Raw genomic sequence first — 16,583 nt, 5'->3', positions numbered from 1 at the left:
GTCTTTCAGTGGATTCTGTGGACTCTGACCTGAGTCTTCAACTATATGAGTCTGGCTGGCAAGCAAGGAAACAGTTTGCTCAGAAATCCAACTTGGTGTATCTGCCTTACCTGCTAGAAGCCTGGGTGGAATTTCCATACTTAAGGTGCATTGTAGCTGGTGAGATGTTTCTACAGGGATCTGTGCCACAAGAACTGCTCTTTTATGAACACCATGAACTCACCATACCCAAATCTCTGAAGTTAACAGTAGACCTCTACACCAATGTTGTGGTACACTGGGTTATGCCCCTGCCTGAGACACTGGCATCCCATATGAATGCCAGTTCTGGTCCTGGCTTCTTGACTTCAGCTCCCCGCTAATGTGCCTGGGAAAGCAGCGGGATGGTTCAAGTGCTTGGGCCCCTGTCACATAGGAGATGCAGATGGAGTCCCAGGTTCCTGGCACTGCAGCCATTGGGGGAGTGAACCAGAGAATGGAAGATCTCTTTCTCTCTCTCTTTCTCTCTCTGCCTTTTAAGTAAATAAGCACATTTTTTTTAAACGTACGTATACCCCCAAAGTTAACACTTTCTATATCTTCCTCTTTAGCACCAAATGAAGTCCCTGTCAATTTTAGGCAATTTTCAAATAATATATTGCACTGGCACAGTACTTTGGTTACAAATGATGAACCAATATTGATATATTATTATCCAACGTACACACTCTATATTAGAATTCACACTTCGTATTGTATTGTTCTATGGGTTTTGCCAAATGCATCAAGCATCTGCCAATACATTAGCATGCAGAACAGTTTCACTGCCCTAAATATGCACTGTGCCCACATGTTCATCTCACTGCCTGTACCCAACCCCTAGCAACCACTGCTCTTTTTATCATCTCCATAGTTTTGTATTTTCTAGAATGTCAGAGTCTTTAGTCTTTCCAGGCTGGTTTCTCTTACTTGGCACATGCATTTAAGATTCTTCCATTTCTTTTCATAGCTTTGAAGCTTGTTTCTTTTTTTAAAAAATGATTTATTTATTTTTGTTTGAAAGGCAAAGTTGCAGAGAGAGAGAAAGAGAGAGAGACAGATAGAAAGATCTCCATCCACTGGTTCACTCCTCAAATGGCCATAACAGGCAGAGTTGGTTCAGTCTGAAGCCAGGAATGAGGAACTTCATCCAGGACTCCGATGAGGTGGCAGGGCCCCATGCATTTGGCCTATCTTCCACTGGTTTCCCAGGTGCAGTAGCAGGGAGCTGGATTGAATTGGAGCCCATATGGGATGACAGCACTGCAGGTGGTGGCTTAACCCACTGTGCTACAATGCCAGCCCCTTCCTTCCTTTCCTTCATTCTTCCATTCCTTCTTTCCTTTCACTTCCCTTCCTCCTTCCCTCCCTCCTCACTTCCTTCCTATCCCTGAATACTATTCCATTGTATGTCTCTACCACAGTTTGTTTCCATTCACCTATTAAAAGACAACTTGACCACTTCCATTTAGGATATTTATAAATAATGTCACCACCAACATCCATGTGTAGGTTTGTTTATGGACGTGCCTCTTAATTTTTCAGTCTTTCCTGTTGACATGCATATGGACCAATGAAAGCGGACCTGATACATAACTCACTTCAGGTCTACTTTTCTGAATGCTCCTTAATACCTGTTTGGCCATCAGCTACTATTTCTAACTGTCAAATAACCTCTGCAAATGTATTTTTCTGAAGCACAGTGAATACTAATGGCCAAAGGTTTACCTATTTCCTTCAGGGCTGCCGCTGTGGATGAATGAGTTTCCTCTGTGCACTCCAGAGGGCTGACTCTACATGGCAGGCTCACATCCAGTAAAGGTAGCAAGTCCTCATCTGTTCCAGACGTGTCAACATCACTTCTGAGGACTATAAACCCACAGTGGAGATGAAGCTATTTAAACTTTCAAATGAAGAGTCAGATTTGGATGCTTCTACTCTTCCCTAAAGGGGCTATTCTAGGTTGAGATCAGACACCCCAATGTTCTTGACATTTATCTAGTGTTCTTGATATTGACATTCTGGTATTTATTTCCACAGCCCAAGGTAGAATATTTTTCTCTGTACCTGGAAGATCCACATTTTGCTGTTGCTCGTCTCCTTCAATTTCAGTTTCCAAATCAACAGATGGTTACTGCTTCCGTTCCAGTAACTTGTTTCCAGCAGGGTCATGATCCCCCGTGGTACAGAGATGTTCTTGGTCCTATGTTCTGGGTCCTGTGTTCAACATTATGCCATGGATCTCCTGGCTCACTGTGCAGCTGAAGGAGATTTACCTGGCTCAGATGTTTGCATTCTGGATGCCAGTCCTTTTCACCTAGAAATATCTGTGTTCAATGCATCACGGTAGTTGTAACAGAAAAACTAGCCTAATGTCTTGAGTGAGGATGAAATATGAGACCCTGGGTGCTTGTTTCAGCAGGAGGTTTCCTGGATTAACTGCAATAATAGCTTGTTCTGATGAATTCTGCAGAGGCATATCTGGACTCCAATCTGATGCAGTACCATGCTTAAAAAACACTATCAGAAAGATCCTATAGTGGAAAAGAATGTTTTTTTCCCTCTCCCTTCTTAATTTTGTCATTTAAAAGTCAATATTGCATTACATACCTATAAGAAGTGAAAGCAGGGACACAGAGAGATTTGTATACCTATGTTCAATGTGGATTATGTACAATATCTAAAAGGTAGAAGCAACTCAAGTATCTAAGCACAGATAAATGTATAAACAAAATGTAATGTGTACATACAATGAAATATTATTCAGCATTAAAAAGGAATAAAACTCAGGCACATGCCATAACATGGATGAACCTTGAAGATGTTACGCTAAATGCAATAAGCCACACATAAAAGGAGAGATATTCTGTGGATCCTCTTACAGCTCCCAGAACAGGCAAACTCATACAGAGAGAAGGTAGAGGAGTAGTTGGCACGGACTGCAGGGACAGGGGATTTGGGGAGCTACTGTTCAATGGCTACAGCATTTCAATCTCAGAAGACAAAGAAGTTCTGGAGCTGGACGGTGGTGATGGCTGCACGGCAGTGTGAGAGAACTTAATGCCACTGAACTGTATGCTCAAAAATGGGTAAGATGGTGAATTTCATGTTATATGTATTGTTCCACAATTATTTTAAAAGTCAATATTGCAATTAATCAAGTTACATAACTAGCACCTTAATCTTGGGAGACCACAAGTCCCGGCTGAGGCAATCCCCACTTGAACTTCTTTTCCCAGGGCAATCATTAAGAGCATGCCCTTCACCTCGGAAGTGTCCTGGTTTGGACAACAAGTCATATGGTCACCCTAGATCTACTTAACTGCATAAATCATTGAGTTGCCATCTTTATTTGCAGATGTCTCAACATTCAGAATGCATGGGTTTCCTTGAATTATTCTAATTATAAATTTTCTTAAGAGGCAGGAGACTTGCTTATGTTAAAACATGACAGTTTTTTGGACGGCGTGCTCAGCCCTCTGCCTCTCTGCTGAGTCGCCCGCCTGGTCTGGCCAGGTGTAATCTCTCCACTCAACAGTAACCTTGCTCCTTCCTGCCACCTCCTCCCCTCCCCCAGTCTCTCAGGCTCTGTCTGGAGAGGCGCCCATCCGTACTTACAGATGTCCCTTCCCTAATAAACCTTGCTATTTTACCTCCTACTAAAACAAACAAACAAAAAATGACAGTTTTTCCTGCATTTTAAAATTATTCAATTATTCATCAGAGAGCAAGAGAGAGAGAGAAAGAGAGGGAGAATGTTGGGAGCAGCATGTGGTCTAACAGGTTAAGCTGCCACCTGCAATGCTGACATCCCACATGGGTGTTGGTTCAAGTCCTGGTTGCTCAACTTCAGATCCAGCTCCCCACTAATTCACCTGGGAAAGCAGCAGAAGATGGCCCAAGTACTTGGGCCACTCCCCCTCGGTGGGAGATCCAGATGAAACTCCTGGATCCTGGATTTGGCCTGGCTTAGCCCCGACTGTTGCAGCCATTTGGGGAGTGAGCCAGCAGATGGAAGAGTCTCCACCTCTCTGTCTCTCCCTCTCTCTCTGTAACTATGACTTTGAAATAAATAAATCTTATAGAGAGAGAGGGAGAGAGAGAGAGAGAGAGATGTGAGCTCCCATCTACTAGTTCACTCCCCCAAATGCCTGCAATAGCCAGGCTTGGGCTGGGCCTGAAGCTGGAAGCTATTAACTCAATCCAGGTTTCCCACGTGGATGGCAGGAACCCAACCACTTGAGTCACCACTGCTGCCTCCAAGGTCTGCATTGGCAGAAAACCGGAATCAGAAGCTGCAGCTGAGTATCCAATCCATGTACTATGTTGATGGGGCGAGGCTAAATCCCTACCCCTAAAACAGGTTCCTAATGTCCACTTTCTGGGCCAGCAGATAAACAAGTCATTCAATGATGTTCAAATACCAGTCTTGCTCGGCTGTCCTAAATTTTTACTTTAAAAAGTATGCAAAGCCCCATGCGCTCTCTCCTCATCTCCTTCAGTTTGTTGCATCAATGAGAGAGAGTTCACATTTGCACGTTCTACTTTACAAGACACTTACTTAATCAAAAGATCATTTTGATTTTTGATCCATAAAAGGAGTTTTGTCTTACAACTCTCTCTTCAACTAAGCTCCACGTATTTGGAGAAGACAAAAACTTCTAAACTTATAATACACAGGGAGGGAAATGTAGTTCTTTTTTCTCCAACATTTATACAAATCTGAATGGAAAGGAAAAGGCGGGAAGGGAGGAGAGAATGAGTAGTAAAAGCTGGAACCAGGGAGGTCACTAATGTGTACTGTAACACAGAAAGATCTCTATGACTTACTTTTCCTTCAGATAAACCAAATAATAATATGATGTTAGATTCAAACAGTAACCCCACAAGACTGCACTAACAGTTGGGTTTAGGGACCACAGCCTGGTGGGGACTTAGGCTGGAAGACAGTATACTTGTCTTGAAGCTGCACTAACAGAGCAAGAACTCTTTCATTTTTATTTATTTATTTTTTTGATGGCTTGGGCACAGCAGTTTAACTCTTGGTGTCACCACTGGATCTACAAAATATGTTCATATTATACTGTGACTTAACCCAGGCAAAACTCATAATTCTGCATTTAAATGTTCCCATCAATCACTAGAGAAGTATCTGAATGGTTCTTACATTTTGAACAAAGAAAATTATTTGAAAAATATATGCAACAGACTGACAAATTCATTAAGTAACTCCATTTGTTTCAGCTAATCCCCCATTTTATAACTTTAAACATCAGAGGCAAATATGTGATGATTTCATTCAATAATCATGCCTATTTCTGAATATGCTAATGTAATTTCTGAGTGCAAATAAACGGGTAATTTATTACTCAGAAATACAAGAGATCCAATCCTACCTACTTTAGCAGTTTGCAAAAGGGTAATCTGACAAGCACAAGGGTATGAAATAAGGGATTAGAGACAACTCAAACAGACCCTTATTTCTTTCTCCAATACACAGGTCATTTCTATCGTGAAAGTTACAGAGGAAAGGAAGACACAGTAAAAACACGAGTACACAGAGAATCCATCTAATGAAAGAACCAGCCAGCAAGGAGCTATTATTTGCAGTAGGATAGTCCCTTCTTCCTCTGTATTGTGACTCATTAAATAGTGGCCTATCTCGGGCTTTGGTGGAAAGAAACATTTTAAAAATCCTTTTGTTAATACTTTACTTTGATCACTGAACTAAACCAAAGGAATATTATTTTGCATTCAAATAATACCACATGCAGAGGCAAGTGCTGGGTAACTTTTATTTATTTATTTGCTTGTGCTTTCTCCAGTGATTTCAATTGTAAAATTGTAATAATCACCTGTTTGAAAGGGGATTTGGCTAGCAACTAGAGCCTTTTCTGATTTTTGTAACAACATATTTCGTATCCAAAGTCAATGCCTACCTACCCTTCTTGAACTTAAATATTCCAGCCAAGTCTTTGATGAAATATATTTCTGATACGTGTTGAATATGATGGATTGTCAGTCAAAATTCATTCTGATCTCCCTCCAGTATGCATGCCTTTACCACTGAGGCTAGAAATCTATAAACTACATTTCCCAGAGTCCCTTGCAGCTGAAGGCCTAGGCACCACTTAGGTTCTGCCGATGAGAAGAGCTGAAAGATAAAGAGGGTTGGGGGGTATCTAAGAATGATGTCTGTTAGCTTGTTTTTTGTTGGCTGTAGCAATGTGCAGCCACCAGCTTCTGGGGTAGAGAGGCACTATTTACACTTCCTGTGATTGCTGGGACACAGCCCAAACCATGTGTCGTTTTTATCAGCAGCTCCAGTGGTGGCTGGGACTCCCAGCCTCTGACCCGTGGCAATGACGGCGGTAACCCTAGGCCTCCTTCACCCACCTGCACAGGAGCGATCGGGTCAGTGAGGCTCAGCCCAACCCTCACCTCACCCTCCGAACACCTAATTCCCACGTTAAACCCTTCTGATTGAAGCACTTAGGATAGTTTCTGCCTCCCAGCACCCTGAGTGATGCAAACAGAAGAGGCACAAGAGCATTCAGCACTCCAGGGCATGCCTCCAGGGAGCTGAGCCCAGCAGTCCTGCAAAGTTAGGCACTGAAGAACAAGACCACCAGGACTATCCACATGGGGACAATGTTTTCCCCCTGGGAGGCAAAGGGAGAATTCTAGAGGCAGGGAAATAATCACGGGGACCCCTGGAGACAGGCGGGAACAGGGAGAAACAAAGAAAATAAAACCATGCTTATGGTGAAGAGCCGCCCCTCACACCCCACCAGTGACCTGGCGAGCAATCCACCAAGGGCGACTAGGCAGCCAGCATCACAGGCTCACAGAGCTGAACTCAGGGCTTCGAGGGCAGACTCTAGAACTCATCCACGCAAGGTGCACAAAGTCAATCAGTTCTACAGCTCCTTAACAAGTACCCCAACCCAAACTAGAGACAGAGACGGACAGACAGCTAGATACCAGTGTGTGTGTGCACAGATACGGTAACTGGAAATACACACGATATGCATTTTTAAATGAAAATCTGTTTAATTTTAAAAAGGAAATCAACCCAAATAGTTTTAAAGTTAGACAAAATTAATACAAAGGGCTGGAAAACTAGCCAATTATGGTCAACGTTGGCTTAGCTTCTGATCAGTTAAAAACAGTTTGTAAATATCCTTTCCATAATTCAACAGTCTGGAGAAAAAAGCCTAAGGTATTATACAAAGTTCTCCTGAGACTCTAAGACCTACATCAATGAAAAAGCTATGTGTGCCACACTCCAAACCTACTGCTGTAGCCGCTTCCACGCTGCATCGTGCCCTTCTTCACACACCTGTTCCCTTCACGGTCCTCCTTCCTGACCCTCCCCTCCCCCACACCCCGCGGGGAGGGCACACACGCACATGCGCGGGCTCTGCAGGTGCGATTCACTCCACACCCTATGTTCTTCCTTTCTACCCTGTTGTCCTATGCAGGCAGTCTGGCCTCCTTCATTCACAAGCCAAATTCCGTTTATGCACATGCCAGTCCATTCACTGTTGCCACAACTCAGTTCTGCATGCTGGATCACTGACAGAGAAGGAGGTTTATGTATCTCACGGAGTTCTGGGGGCTGGGCATCCAAGGACATGGCACCCACACCTGCTCAGCTTCACTGCCGAGTCCCACGGAGGCACAGGGCGTCATAGGCAAGACGGGGCAAGCTGGTTAACTTGGATCTCGCCTCTTCATTGTATAAACCCGCGAGTGCAATCAGGAGGGCCCCCCTCCCCCTTATGAGCTCATTTAATGCTGATTATCTCCCACAGGCCTCCGGATGCCAGTAACTGGCAACTTTGGGGATCATGCGTTTCAGAGAGGACTAACAGATCACAGCGCTGCTCCAGACAGCACTGAGCCCAGGTTCTAATTGCAGGTTTCTCTTATTTATAATCAGCACTTGGATGATTCTGCAAGGATAAGGGTCCCATGTTTCTTGCTATTAGTGCCTTAGGTGCCTCGGAAATGCTGAACAAGTGAAAACTGTGAGTGAGAGGTATCGCTGTTGCATCTCCAAATTTCAAATACTGTACCCCATTTCTAAGTCTCGATCAATGCTCTCTATTCTAACCATCAGAAAACGAGGAATTACTATTATTCTTTTTTTAAAAATTTATTTATTTATTTGAAAAACTGAGTTACAGAGAGAGGTACAGAGAGAGAGAGAGGTCTTCCATCTGCTGGTTCACTCCCCAGATGGCCACAAAGGCCGAAGCTGAACCGATCCGAAGCCAGGAGCTTCTTCCTGGTCTCCCACATGAGTGCAGGGGCCCAAGGACTTGGGCCATCTTCCACTGATTTCCCAGGCCATAGCTGAGAGCTGGATTGGAAGTGGAGCAGCCAGGACTAGAACCGACGCCTATATGGGATGCTGGCGCTTCAGGCCAGGGCTTTAATCCGCTGCGCCGCAGCACTGCCCCTGGAATTACTATTTTTCTATGAAGGCCACACATACTGCTAAAGGCATTCACAGAAATGAGTTAAGTAAACATTTAACATCTATCCTAGAACTTCAACTGGGCATCGTCTCCTTCCCCCTTCTATCTCCTCATTATCTTCAGAAACCAAAAGTGATGCTTTTATCCTAGGTACTCAGAGACCTGGGGTGGGGGGTGGGGCTCAGGTGCAACAGCGTCAGCCTCTAATTTCCAAAGGCCACTGACTACGGAAGGATACAGTACACTTTTATGCTGCAGCTGGCCCCCATGTCCATGGGTTTCCCCATGCACCAGTTCTGTATCTGCTCGTTCAAGAATAACAGGAGAAAAAATAGTTTTGTCTGTACTGAACATGTAGACCTTTTTCTTGTCATGATTCCCTAAATAATACAAGGCAACTATTCACTGAGCATTTCTATTGTATCAGGCGTGGTAAGGCATCTAGAGAGGATTTAAGTATACAAGACAAAGGGCACAGGCCATATGCAACATCATGCATTTGACTAGCATTGATTCCCCATGGCTACCAGGACAACTGTTTAACAGTGCACTAGATGGGGCTGGTGTTGTGGTGCAGTGGATTAAGCCACTGCAGGAGACAGTGGCATCTCATGTGAGGGCTGATCCAAGTCCCGGCTGCTCTACTTCTGATCCAGCTCCCTGCTAATGCTCCTGGGAAAGCAGCAGAAGATGGCCCAAGTGCTTAGGACCCTGCTACCTACGTGGAAAACCCGGATGGAGTTCCAGTTCTCTGGGCCTTGGCCAGATCTGGCTGTTGTGGCCATCTGGGGAGTGAACCAACAGATAGAAGATCTTTTCCTCCCTCCTTCTCTCCGCCCCCCCAACTCTGCCTTTTAAATAAATAAAATAAATATTTTTTTAAAAAGGATACTAAGTATATCAGCAAGGAGGGATGATCCACCGACCCAGATACTCAGTCCTACAGTCAACTACGCGGTAGCCCCTAAGTCACTGTATTTTTTCTTGTTGTTGTAACTGCTCTTTACGGCTGTACACAGTGTGCCGATGGTGCGCTCTGCATTTGATACCTCGCATTCCATCAGCTCCTCATGCCCACGGGAGGAAGTACTGTTATCCCCATCTCATACAGGAGGAAATGGGTCAGGGCAGGGCTGCAGTGCAAGTACTCTGGTTCCGACTCTTAAAACGCCTGCCCGGAGCCGCCCCAAGTTGCTCTAAGTGCTCAAAGTGAATGACCTTGACTCTTTCTGAACACCCAGTAGCCTGGGTTTCCCTGCAGTGCCCTCTCTTACGGGATCCGGAGAAGTACAAAATCTGAAGGGCATTCGGCCTGTCATTTACTCTTAGCCTTACCAGGGACCAAACAATGCCAGGGTCAGGCTAGAAATTTAGTTCCTTCAGTCTGTCCTTAAATAAATACTCTGGTTTTCTTAATGCTTTCACGCCACTCCTTTCAGAACACGTCCTAGTTTATCTGTGAATAAAAACATAAGATTGCACAGTACCTGCTAACAGCTCAGTTCCAACAACGCCTTGTATCTCGCACTAAACTGCAATGAGAGCTTCCAGACAATTCCTACTTAAAAATAAAAATCAGAACATCAACATGCAGTAAACAAACGGACTTGGCAGAACTGTTCTCCAGACATTGAGATCCTGTATATGGCCAAGCATGTCTGGCTTGTGCCTTGTCCAAAGCCATCACAGAGCCTCCCTCACAACGTGTTTCAGATTTTAGATGTGACATTCAGAGCATCTACATTCTTTGCAAGTGAAATGCATTTAAATAATCACACACCCCTCTTGATCCCAGGTAGGAACTGGCATCAGAACAAACATAGAATCAGATTTAAGAATTGCTAGCAGACTCCCCCACCCCAACCCCAGCACACACATAGGCACACATGCATCATACACACACATACACACACACATGCACCATGCACCCCCATCCAGACCCTTACCCCACTGCAGACAAAGCAGTTTCCATTTAACATCCCTCTGGTAAGCAACATTTTCTTAAAACCTACGAGCTGCCTCCGTGCTGTAGCGATATTAAGGTACACACACACACACAAGGGCAAATTATTTCCAAAGAACATCATTACAGTAATTGATTCTTTCTAGAAAGAGGACTTTGCTTTCAAAGCTGGCCCGATGCATTACAGAGCAGCAGTTTCCTTAGTGACGAGACACTTTGCAACTTGTCAAGGTCCCCTTTAAGTCGCGTGCAATCAACGGCTGTCTGGCGGAGAGAAGAGCCACTTTCACTGTGCTGTGACTGTCCGCACTCACCGATACTGGAGCGCTGTGTACATCACATTTCCAGATGGGCATCTAGGACAGAAACTCCGACAACAACGCTCCCCGGCCCTCAACTTCACAGCACATTAACTCTTCCTTAGCAATGCCATAAAGATTCCATTTACTATCGACTCACAGGAACAGCAGCACTTTGGCAGCTGAAACCAAGGCTTAGGCGCCTACCATTCATTACCTGCAGTATTGCCAATAACCTTAACCTCACAAAAGACACATACTCATCATCCTAGCTCTTCAAACAAGGTACACTTAAGCTCCTGCTCACTAACAGAAAGCTTTGTATCTCGTTTCCACATAAGGCACAAAGAACCCAGGTACTAAGTAACTATACAATATTATGCAAAGTCTACACCGCCTTATCAGACATTCCTTCTTATGCATTTTCATGGTCAGCTTTGAAAACTTTCTGCTTTTCCAGCTATCTTACTCGGCTGCCTCCCGCTAGCTAAAAAAATCAATTTCCAAGCGACAGCTCCCTAAGGGAAAAGATACAGGCGCACTCCATGAAAACACAGATTCATTTTCACCTCAAAGCCACCCAGCACCGTCCCCTTCCGCTGCCCGTGAGTTCTGATTTCCCGGGTCTGACCTCCGAAGCCCAGCCCGCAGTCCCGAACCGCTCGGCAAGCTCGCCGGCTCGGGTCAGGTTTAAGTTCACAAGGTAAACAGGTCCCCGCCCGCGCTGAGCTCACCGCGGCGGGCAGACCCCGGGCGAGGGCGCAGAGCCGCCGGAGCTGGGGCGCAAAGCCGGCTCCCCGCCGTTCGCCTCTGCAGACCCGTGCCTGCGCCCGGGTCGCCGGCGCTCCCCGCTCGCTCTCCAGGAGCTGCGGGTGCAGCAGAGCTGTCTTTGCATCCGCGCCGGGGGCTGTGCCGGGTGGGACTTCCACCCCGTGACCTAGTTGAAAGTGCGAGAACCAAAGGACGAGGGCACGCGAGGGCCGGGGAGCGCGCCCGGCAGCAGCGGGGTGCGGAGCGAGCGGCCGCGGGGCTTCGGAGGAGAAGTTGGAGAGCGGCCCCCGGAGGCCTCGGGCGGCCGGGCTCCCTCAGGCGCGCCCGGCCGCAAGCGCCTCCTCCCGCCGCGCCCGGGGTCCAGGCTGCGCCGCTCTCCTCCCGGAGCGCAGGAGGCGCCGCTCTCGGGGGTCCGGGGGCGTCGGGCGTCCCCGAGACAGCAGCCCGGAGGCCGCCTGCGCCCGCGTTCCCCGCCGCCCTCACCTCTCCGGGGGCGGCGCTCGGGCTCCTGGCGGTCCGGGAACCGAGGCCCGCGGCGCCGGCCGGCCGCAGAGCGTCGCCTCCCTGCCGGGTCCCTGGCGGACGCCCCGCCCAAACGTGCCTGGGCAGGCGAGCTCGCCGCCCGGCGTGGAGACCGCGGTGACCTTGCTGCCTGTTCCCCTCGGCCTCTGCCGGCGAGGCCCGTCGTGCGTGGGAGGAGGCGGGCACACCTGGTCGGCCCAGAGGGCAGCAATGTGACGCTGAGCGCGTCTTGTCTCATTTGCTCCTTCCACCACCTGCCTCAACGCGGATGTCCCGGGGGCACGCACCTGATGCGAGGAGTAAGTCCGAGGGAACCCTGCTTAGACGCTGCGGGGTTTTTGCACAGAACAGCTTCCTCCATCTATGAAGTTCTGCAAAACCAACGCCCTGCAAGCAGCCTCTAGCCGACCGAGGGACGGAATTTAGAAGTTTGTGTCCAAAACTGTCCTCCCATTGCTCTGTCATAATCGCACGAACTGCTTCCATGTAGAATGATGTGTAATGATTTTCAATCCCTGTTCTTAAACAACTCGGTTACCATCAGGGGACCGAGGTATTTATTTAAAATGTGCGTTCTGCATGGTCTAGCCATAAAGACCTCGATTAGCACTCCCGTGCCCTATGTCCCAGTGCCTGGGTTCCATTTCTGGCTCAGGCTCCTGATCTCAGATTCTTGCTAATGTGCACCCTGGGAAGGAGCAGGTGATGGATGCAAGTAATTGGGTCCCTGCCACCCACGTGTAGAGTTCCTGGCGTTGGGAAGAGCAAACCTGCCCGCAGGAGCTCGCGCTGTCAATCTGTCTCTCTCCCTCTCCATCCCTCAGATAAATAAATACAATTTTTTTTAAATATACACATGCCGAATCTTTAAAAATTAGCAAGTTTAGTAACTGCTGTGCTGGAGATGAGTTCATGTTGGGCTGTTTTTCCAGTCATTTGTTAGCACCTAGCTACTCCATGGAAACAAAAAAGTTAATAGAAAATGAAATTAGAAAGTAAGTTCAGGTTGGTGCCCGAATTTTGAAATCCACAGTTAGAATTTTTCATAGTTGACATTTCCACTAACTTTTGAAATACCTCGCATTTTCTCACATGGGCACTTGTGTACTGAGGTGTTACAAAGAGGGCAGGTGAAGTCAACATATGTAGTTTCTGATTCTGGAATAGTGTTCTGGGGTCACAGTAGATCACAGTGGGGTGGGGTATGGCCATAACGTAGAGGATCATTTGCTTGGGACTCTTTGCCATCATGCACAGAACAATCAAATTGATACTTCCTTTTCTGTAAATGTCTTTTTTCCCATTTAAAAAATACACCTAAGCCTGGATTTACATATCCTCCAGCTGAACGCCAGCCCGAAGAAATGCTGCTGGCTATTTTTGTCTCCATTCAATGGAGCTACAACTGCAGAAGTCCTTGGACACAGGCTGAGTATTAGATACTGCGATGGTTCTTCCAACCAGGCAGGATGACAAGTCACACCTAAATAAATGTGGCATGGGATGGGTATTGTGGTGCCGTGGGTTAAGCTGCGGCTTGGGACACCTTGGAGTACCTGGTTCAAGTCCTGACTACTGTACGGTCTGCTCCAGTTTCCTGCTAATACCCCCAGGGAAGGAAGCAGATAGTGGCTAATGGTCCTTGAGTCCCAGCATTCCACATGGAAGGAGTTCCTGGTTCCTGACTTCAGTCTGGCCCAGCATCAGCTGTTACTGGCATTTGGGAAGTGAACCAGCAGATTGAAGATCTCTCTCCCTCTCCCTCCCTTTCTCTCCTCACTTCTCTCTCCCTCTCATTCTTTGTCACTGTGCCTTTGAAATGAATACATCTTTTAAAAAAGTTTATTATAGTGTCTGGCACAAGGTAGTTAGCTAAGTCTTGTAAAAATTTATCTGATGGAGGAGAGCTACTCAGATGTGACAGACGGGAGAGTGGCCTGGTCTAAAGGTTGCGGGAAGGGGCCACTGTTGTGGTGCAATGGATTAAGTCATTGCCTACAACACTAGCACCCATATTGGAGCGCTAGAACAGAATGGAGTTACAGGCTCCTAGCTTCAGCCTCGACCAGCTCTAGCTGTTGCAGCCATCTGGGGAGTGAAGCAGTGGATAGAAGATCTCTTTGTCTGTTCCACTTTCTCTGTCATTCTGCTTTTCAAATAAATAAAATAAATCTTTAAAAAAAAACAGAAAATGAGAGAAATCAATTACAGGAGGAGTGGTCAGGGAGGATCCCCTTGGAAGGGATGACGGTATAGGATTTTGATAAAAAGAATTGGCTGGGGAATGCTTTCCAGATACGGTAGAGGCACAGGTTCTTAATCTTTTCTTTACATATTTTGTAAAGATTTATTGATTTGAGAGAAAATGAGAGAGATATCTTCCATCTGCTGGTTCACTCCACAAATGACCACAACAGCTGGGAATGGTCCAGGCCAAAGCCAGGAGCCTGGAGCTGCATCTGTGTCTCCCATGTGGGTGGCAAGGACCCAAGTACTTGGGCCATCTTCTGCTGCTTTCCTAGGTGCATTAGCAGGGAGCTGGATTAGAAGCAGAGCAACTGGGACTTGAACTGGCTCTCAAATGGGATACAGAAGTTGCAGGCAGCAGCTGAGGTCCCTGTACACAGTGTTGGCTCCTGTTCTTAATCTGTTGAGTTTGTAGGCCTCTATGAACATGCAATAGAAATTTTGAAGCTCTCCTTTGTAGTAGACAAATGTAAAAATATTTGCATACATTTTCAGAGAGTTCCTAAGTAGAAGCAGATCTGTAGAATCCTCAGAGGCTTGTGATTTGATCTACCAATTCCTTGTTTGGGGCAGTAAGACAGATTATTCTAGTTGAGACCATCACAAGATTTATTTATTTCCATGATCGCCAGCCGAATTAGGTAAAGCGAAGAGTACTGCAAAGAACATTTGTACACTAGAGAAGTGTATCTGGACTTTGTAAGCTGTTAATGCCCTTTCTCTACATGAGATTTTTCACTTCCATACTGTAGCAAAAACAGGAAAGGGATAGATAAAATGTGACTGGCAAAACATTGATAATTGCTGATGCTGGGTGCATCTCATATTTTGATGCTTGACCATTTCATGAAAAAAATTTCATAAATTTTTACTACTGGGCAATCATAACAAATCTTATAATATTTACTATAATTCTATAATATTTACTAACTTCTCTTTTTAGAATGAAAATTTTGTACATAAAGAAAGAAAAAAAAATGTCGATGATGTCACACATAAGATTTGTTACCAGTAAGTAGAATCTATACAGAGACAACAGCTTTTCTCTTAGAATGAATTATGAAATGTATTGATGCTGTAGGTTGGCTGGATGTTGAATGGCCCCTAAAAGCCCATGCATTAAAGGATTGGTCTCAGGGCTTTCATCATGGTGCAGCAGGTTAAGCCAGTGGCTGTGATGGCCACATCTATATGAGCACCAGTTTGAGTCCTGGCTGCTCCACTTCCTATCCAGCTCTCTGCTGTTGTACCTGGAAAAGCAATGCAAGACAACCCAAGTGCCTGGGCTCCTGCCACCATGTGGGAGTTCCAGGCTCCTGGCTTCAGCCTGGCTGATTTGGGACTGTACCAGTGGATGGAAATCTTTTTGTCTCTCTTTTTCTCCCTCTCTCTCTGAATCTCTCGTACTCTCTCTCTCTGCTTTTCAAGTAAGTAAATCTAAAAAAAAAAAGGAGGGGGATGGTCTCCAAAGTCTTGTGTTAATGGTGTTAAGAGTGGAAACTTAATCTAATTATGGATTTACAGGTGGACATTTGGGATGTGATTAAATTGCATTAGTTCAACAGGATGGAGCCCACCATCAAATCCTGTTGGTGTTGTAAGGGAAGACAGAGAGAGACATGCTCCTTCTTGCTATGTGGTGCGTTGTACTGCCTCAGGATTCTGCTAGCAAGACCTCATCACCAGATGCCCAGCCAGTGGGGCCACCTGATCTTGGACTGTGAACCTCCAGAACCATGAGCCAAGCAAACACTTCTCCTTATAAAGTCAGCGTCTCTCAGGAGTTTCATCATCACAAAAAACAGACTAATATAGTTAACCATAATCTAAACAGAAGTTGATCACTGTGGAACACTGAACAAGTAAGTATTCTGTTTCTTTTTAAACTTATGCTTCATTTCATATTGCTTAGTTAGCTAAGTTCCTTTATTATTACATTATTATATAATAACATTGATATATGGTATGTAAATATGCTTGTATTATATATTAGTATGTTATATTACCATGTTATATGTTTATAGTAGTGCTGTATTGCTTGGTTAACTCAGTTCATTTCTTGGTTAGCCTTCTAGGTCTGGCAGCCATGATTCTCTGTCCTTACCTTGTTCACTGCCCCCTAAGAAAGGCAGCCACAGTGGCTCCTTACCTATAGGCTGGCATACTGTCCATCATGTGGCTAAATCATCCAAGAACTGATATCCACGCAAAGAAGCTGTCTGGTTTTCCCAGTGGCCCACAGGGGAGTCTCCTGGAAGAATGCCGCCAGATAGGTCT

At 45.8% G+C, this 16,583-nt stretch overlaps 1 protein-coding gene across 1 annotated transcript in view; it reads right to left on the bottom strand.

Annotated features, from left to right (window-relative positions):
- TRMT9B (tRNA methyltransferase 9B (putative)) overlaps positions 1–12,096 on the bottom strand; it is a 53,341-nt gene extending 41,245 nt beyond the window's left edge. The window contains exon 1 of the mRNA XM_062213561.1: positions 12,021–12,096. The gene's annotated coding sequence lies outside the window, so the exon portion shown is untranslated. The remainder of the gene's footprint in view (positions 1–12,020) is intronic.
- Positions 12,097–16,583: the final 4,487 nt, after the last annotated feature.

This window comes from Lepus europaeus, chromosome 16, assembly GCF_033115175.1.
Source record: "Lepus europaeus isolate LE1 chromosome 16, mLepTim1.pri, whole genome shotgun sequence".
NCBI classification, from domain to species: Eukaryota; Metazoa; Chordata; class Mammalia; order Lagomorpha; family Leporidae; genus Lepus; species Lepus europaeus.
Note: the sequence above shows the minus strand (reverse complement) of the source record. Positions and strands in the feature narration are given on the sequence as shown.